Source organism: Clarias gariepinus, chromosome 2 (genome assembly GCF_024256425.1).
Source record: "Clarias gariepinus isolate MV-2021 ecotype Netherlands chromosome 2, CGAR_prim_01v2, whole genome shotgun sequence".
Classification (NCBI taxonomy): Eukaryota; Metazoa; Chordata; class Actinopteri; order Siluriformes; family Clariidae; genus Clarias; species Clarias gariepinus.
The window spans coordinates 28,323,566-28,330,837 of record NC_071101.1 but is presented as its reverse complement, the minus strand read 5'-3'; positions in this window follow the sequence as shown (position 1 = coordinate 28,330,837).

The window sequence follows — 7,272 nt, the reverse complement described above, 5'->3', positions numbered from 1 at the left end:
AATTTCAACCTTTCTTTTGAAGAAGCAATAAACGTACCAGCAAACAGACGTTCTGTTCCCCTGCCTCCACTCAGCCTGGCTTGCTAGCCTGCTAATTAAACAACACATCAAAGTAGACAGAACATGCCCTAGAATTTTAGGAAAGCATGTAGACATCCACCTTAAATGGCTGCAGAACCGCAAAGAAAGTGAGAGGCTTGGTATTAATCTAATTCCAGTCTCATGCGTGGCATGCTACAACTAAAATATACTGATTTCGTAAACAAGGACAAGTGATTGTTCTTACCTGGATTAAATTCTAATTTGATATTAAGCAGTGGTACTTTTTTTTTTTTTTGACCATTACAATGTTTTGGACAGTCACAAGGGCAAAATAATATAAAATCTGTGGCCTATTGAACAAACAAAAAGTGCAAAAAAATATTCCTTCTTGGACAAATAGCTCTTACATAACCTAGAGTTGTGTTTGGGGTCATTGTCCTGTTGGAAAACAAAATGATGGTCCCACAGTGCTAACCAGAAGGGATGGCATATCGGTGCAAAATGCTGTGGTAGTCGTGCTGATTAAATGTGCCATCATCAACAGTGTCACCAGCCACACCACACCATTATTCATCCTCCGCCATGCTTCACAGTAGGAACCACACTTTCAGGAACATTCTGTTCTGTCTAACAAAGTCAGAGCCAAAAATCTAAAATTTGGACTCATCAGACTAAAGGACAGTTTTCCACTGATCTGATGTCCATTCCTTGTGTTTCTTGGCCCATGCAAGACTCCTCTGCTTGTTTTCCTTCCAAAATCATGTTTTTTTATGCCTTAATCCAACCAAGAAGACCTGACTCACCCAATCTCCTCTGAACAGTGGATGTTGAAATATGTCTGCCTCCTGAACTCCAAGAAGAATTAATGTGAGATCTAAACTGATGTGCTGTAAATCAGTGGTTTCTGAGGCTGATGATTCTAATAAACGTATCCCTTGCTGCAAAGGTTGCTCTTGGTTTTCCTTTCCTTTGACAGTACTCATGAGAGTCAGTATCATCATAGTGTTTGATGGTCTTGGCAACTGCATTTGGAGATACATCCGAAGTGCTTGAGAATTTTCAGATTAATTGTCATTCATTTCCTAAAATAATGATGGACGGTCCTTTCTCTTTACTTAGCTGGGTGTTTCTTGCAATAACATAGATTGTCACAGTAGTTGTTGTAGCCTGAATAAGGCTATTGACTCTGTACCCTCCCTTCCTCTGCACAAGACAACTTATAATACAAACCACATTAAGAAGGCAAGAAATGTTTTTATAAATTAATTCTTGACAAGCCATACCTGTGAATTGAAAACCATTCCAGTTGACTACCTTGTGAATCTGATGACATAATGCCATGAGTGTGTCAAGCTGTCATCAAAGCTAAATGGAACTATTTTGGATAATTTATCTATAGATATAAAAAAAATGTAAAGTTGGCATGTCTGGATATTGAAGATATTTGTGAAAAAAGAAATTGGGGGAGACATTAGGTAAGTAGTGGAAGACATCAAGATGGTTTATGGATTTTTTGTCTGTCTGTTTGTTTGTGCATACATAACCTAAAAACTACTGAATGAATTTTATGGGGTTTTCACAGTTGTATTTGGCCAATCTTGAGTTAACATTAAGGCTTTGTTTCATCGCAATCAGCCCACAGGAACAAAAGTTATGCTCATTTAATTTATGGAAAACCCACTTTTATTATTAAAAAATCAACCTTGAAAAAAATCATTAGTTCATCTCAAAATTCAGCAGATGGTGCTGTAAATTTTTTAATAAGCACTTATGAGTGTGAAATCTACTTAATATACATGATTCCATACCTTCATTCTGTGCACTTCACAGTAACAGGTAAATATTTTACTCAATTCCTAAATTCAACAGATGGTATTGTACATTTTGTAAATGCGCTTATGAGTGTGCAAATTCCACGCAAAAGTCACAGGCACATCTAGTCTAAAATATAAAACTTATTTTTCAGGGTTGTTTACATTTTTTTGTTGTTGTATTTTATATATCCCATGTTATCCAGTAGAGGCTTGGTTTCTTTACAGGTTTCTTCCCACGGTTGCCTCCACAGGGAGTTTCTCTTTGGCACCCATGCCTCTGGCTTGCTCATTAAGGGATAAATTTAAATCTCATATCTGGATTTCTGTAAAGCTCTAGACAAGTAGGGAGCCCCATGGTATAGCATGTTAGAACAAATTATAACTCAAAAATATGTCAAAGGGGCAATGTTCTCTTTTTTACAGTGACAAAAACCTAAGCTGAGGATTGGCCTGGGAAGCTGTGATATAACTAGACTACCTGCTTATGATTCCGCTTAACAGTAACAGTGCGAAATCCAGAGTAGAGTCGGTACAAACAGATTAATTTCACACCTACAGTGTGATGAAATATTCATGACTTCAGGAACAACAATGGTCTGCATAAAGAATCATGTCCAAAAGGGCAAATATTAAATTTGCACAAGATTTTTCTGATCTTAATATTTAATATACTGTAAATGCAGTCATGCCTACACAATTATTCTGTGCATTTCATTACCTATATTTTGAGTTATACAAATAAGAGAACACCATTATGTAAGTAAAAATTACCTTTATTTATCTATATAATTCCCTCCTACAGAAAGGTAAAAAGTTTTTCAGTATGAAGGGGCTATGATCGGACTGCCTGCTTCACATCTGAAAGACTAACTTCCCAGGAATTCCTTTAATTGCACAAACATGTGGAAAGGACTTTTGTAAATGTCAATCAATTTTACGCCTTCATTTACGAACAATTTCACTACAAGTCCTAGTTTAACTACAGCACACGTGTATAATTGATGGTGCATGTAGCATGTAGTCATGATTATACAAGTGTACACAACTTCATATACAAACATTATTTCAATGTCTGTTTTAATATCATATACAGTATTCTATTTTCACAAAGAGCGCAAGACCTTTGCAGAGGTCAGAAGTTATTTTTTATCAACCAGTAACAGTTGTTGACTTGTTGCATCATCCCTAGCAATGGGGTCAACCAGATAAAGGTTTTTGTACTTTCCTTACTTAGAGTTGCTCTAAGAAGTTTCCTAAATTACTTTTAGTCTAGGACTCCCAGCAAAGACTTTTTAAGCTAAGATAGGAGCTCTCTGAGAGAATTCTAAGAAGCTTTGTGAATACGGGCTCAGGGGTTTACCTTAAGTCCCATCTGCAGTGACGCAGCAGAAAATGTGACAAAAGTTTTTTTTTTCTTTAGAGGTTCTTGGAAACATTAACAGTGCTGCTGCTCTGTTTATTTGAAAAGACATACTGAAGCTTTGAGTGCACAATAGTTTAGAGTCTAGCCCTTTCCCTAACTATGACTACCTCAACTAATAGCTCTAGACATGAATTTAGGGCCCAGCATGTTTTTTACAATTAAATTATCTGTAGGTGGTTTCAATATACTCTTGGAGTGCCTGTCTGGAATTGTGCTCTGTTCTGCATTCGAGTGTTTAAAAATCTTTTCACCAAGTGTACACAAACCTTTTTTCCCTGCCTTCTCACACTCTACGTAGGGAAAGAAAGACCACCCAGCTCCTGCTTTAGTGAATCTTAAAGATGAATCCTCACATCCTAGTGCTAGGCTATTTTTCAACGCTTACAGACAGTTTCCACACTCTCATAATATCTCTCTCTCCCCAATATTTCTTCTGCGTGTGCAGGTCTGAACCACGAACTCAAATCTAGTTATTAAAATTATTATTATTATTATTATTATTATTATTATTATTTTACGTAGTATTTATTTTAAAAAGTAAAACTGGTCTTATAATTCTAATGTACTGATTGGCTTCATCCTCATGAAACATACCTTTTTACCAATCATACAATTCTTAGAATTAGTTTATTTATTAGTTTTATTCTAATTCTCGTAAAGTAATTGTTTAATTCTCACTTTTGATAAACACAAGACTGTTTCAGGTTTAGTGTATGATACTACAGATAAACCAAATTAATCTATAATTAAATTGAGCTGCATTAAGACTATTGTGCTATTTTAAAAGTTGCTGTTAGTAAAGCTTTGTGTGTGTTCTCAAGTCTTTTGTTTTCTGATGCTTTTGGAAAAAGACAAGGGCTTTTCTGGCTGTGTCTGAGAGCAGATGCTTGTTAACAGGAATGAAATGTCCTGGTTCGCAGTGGAACAGTGAGATGAGATAAAGATGCAGTGTCCTGGACAGCGTGTAGAAGAGCATATGACTTATGCCTTCATAAACAAAGCACTAGGGATTGGAAATTAGTTTTTGGCATTACTGATTTACTGGCAGAGATTAAAGCCTTTATGGGAAGTTGGTTTATTTTTGTTTCACATTATATCGGTTGGATATGGTTATACTGATATGATATATGATATGATATTGGCTGTAAATGCTCTCAACTAACTGTTAGTAGTTTTTATAGGGGCATAAGGACAAGAATCAATGTTATTGAAATATAATGGCATTAAACTAGTTTTAATCTAGTAATTTCATTTTATAGGCTTGTAAGTACAGTATTTGTATGTATATTACTTGTATTACGTTATGTTAAATATTACGTTTGTGTCAGTAATGTTAATAATAGACTTTAGAGAACCGTAGCCTGTGAGTGTGCTTTGAGCTTTCCACAGTGTGCGTGTGGGTTTTCTAACCCCCGGAGAGCGTCCTGATTGTAGGATGTGTGTATATTTCCTGGCCTAATAAAGATATGGATAATCGTAGATCACTGGGCAAACACAAACACAGCACTCCTCTGTCATGAAATCTGTTTCTGGTTTAGTTTATGAGATTTCTTTGATTCTATCAGCCTTTTACTTTTAGTATCATCGGATGCTAAAATGGATCGTCTTCTAATAAAATCTAATTTAGATGAAAGTTTGGCTCAGTAGAATCTCCTGTTGATGATGACTGGGAACAATTACACATACTTTATTCATCATTTCAATCAGCCTGGACAAAATACATCCACTTGGCCTATTATACTCTATTGAGCACTCCGAGTTTCAGCCTCAGTGATTAAGTACCTCTTAATATTCCCTAATGTGTACCAGCCCTCAAATAATTATCCCACTTCCGTGATTACTCCGGACCCCCGCTCGCATGGGCATTCGCTTGTACACAACTGCTCTCCTCTGTCCAGTGTTTTACAAACCATTCTCCTCCACCTTTTCCCCCAAAAGTTAGGCCACATAGGGAGCTTTGCATGTCCTGTGGAACCCCTTATAGCAGAACCCAGCTTGTGTGGCCATGACTTATCAGCTCTGGAGATCAAGTCTCGCTATGTCTAGATTTGGGAGTAGAAACGATGCATAACCCTGCCACACAAGAGCATGGACATTAGTTTCCTGTTTGCTTAAGTAACAGCGGTAGGCTTTTAGCCTTTAGCACAATTCGCATTAAGATAAAACCTCAATGGTACAGTTATAATTACAGACCAAACATAGTGAGCTGCTCCTTGACTAATTATAAGTATACATCACTTAATACCAGCCTCCAGTTGACATAAATCATACGCGCACTAACACAGACACATTTGATAATTTGAGGTTTTATGAGTTACTGAACTGTGATCAATCACGGCTGGTGGTTTTGATGACACAAAGATGGTAAGGGAAATCATTTGAAATTGCACTAATTGTGCACTGCCTTGGGCACGCCAAGACTTTGTAACAGCTTTGAAGTGCTGGGACGAGTTTATTTGGATGACGCCACACAATATTTAGGCCAAGAGAAAGACAATGCAATCAGTATAAGCAGGGGATTTAGTTCAAAAGGGATTAATTATAAAAACACACAAACACAATCAGTTTAGATCATTCGAAATATCCGCATTCCACATTCTTTTGTCTTGCACTACAAGTGTTACTTTGACATCTTGCAACCATTTCCCACGTCGAAATAATAGCGAGCTGTCTTCACATCCCAACGAGAGAACAGAACAGTGTTTATTCCAAGTGGAAGTGCGTGAACGTTAGTATAATCATGTGTAATAGTTTTGTTCTGCAACAGATAAATTTCCAGATACATTTTTCTGTCTCAGTATGACCTGGCAAAAATGGTCTCGTCTTCCCTGTCGTACTGATTTCCTGCTTCATTCCATCCTTTTTAAAGTGTTTATTCTTTCTGCTTAAGACGTATTTACACTATGCTGGAACAGTCTAAAGCAGTGCTGGCTTGAGTTATAGGAACTGGGACAAGAGGCGAAAAAAAGTGTTGTAGCTGGAGGCTCTGTGTAGAGTCCTCTAATTTAGTCTCACATTATAATTCTTAGAAAAGGGTGGGACATTGTTGTTGCTTCTCTTGGCATGATTAAAAGATGATGTACACACAATCTAGGTTGACTCAAGGCTTAATTTTCCCAAAATATAATGTAGCGAGCTTTCAAGCTGATTATTTTCCCCCCAATCTTTACCCTCCTCTGTCTTTCTCTCCCTGTCTGCAGACTGAGCTGGGGAGTTCACCTTCCAGCCCTTTGTGATTAAGCTTGGCCTTTCATGTTGGCCTCATTCTATCACGGCTCTGTATATTATCTGTGTATCTAAACAAATCTCCCAAATTCCATTCTTCCTGTGGTTAGCTAATGGGTCACAGTCTTTCTCTGTCTTTCCTCTGCACTGTTTTTCCTTTTCTCTTTAACTCTCATTTCAGAACTGCCTATTCTTCTCTCCCTTGGTGTACATTGTTGTCTCATTATCCAACACTGAAGTCTCAGAAGGAACAATATATTCAGTTTTGCTTCAAAGTTCTTCACCTTAGTTATAATAATTGTAAGAGAATTGAACATGTACTTACTATCCACCAACCCCTGTATCCCTGCTGCTCATGTATTTAATCAGCGAATCACATGACAGCAGAGTAATGCATGAAAGTATGTGAATACAGGTCAGGGGCTTAAGTTGAAATTTACACCCAATATCAGAATAGCAAAATATGTGACTGCAGATGGGATGGTTTGAGTATTTCAGATTATACTGATCTTTTAAGACTTTAACACGCGACAATCTGTAGAAATTAAACAGAATTGTCTAAATGTAAGTAAATAAATACATCCAGTCAGAGGCAGTTCTGTGTGTGGAAAGGTGTTTTTGATTAGGGAGATCAGAATGTAAAATCTCTTAACAACTATGATGAGCAGGAAAGCACCTCAGGATACAGAATACATCCAACTTTAAGGCAGATGGGATGCCACAGCAAAAGACCAATTAAGGTATGCCAGAATGTAAGGCTACACTGCT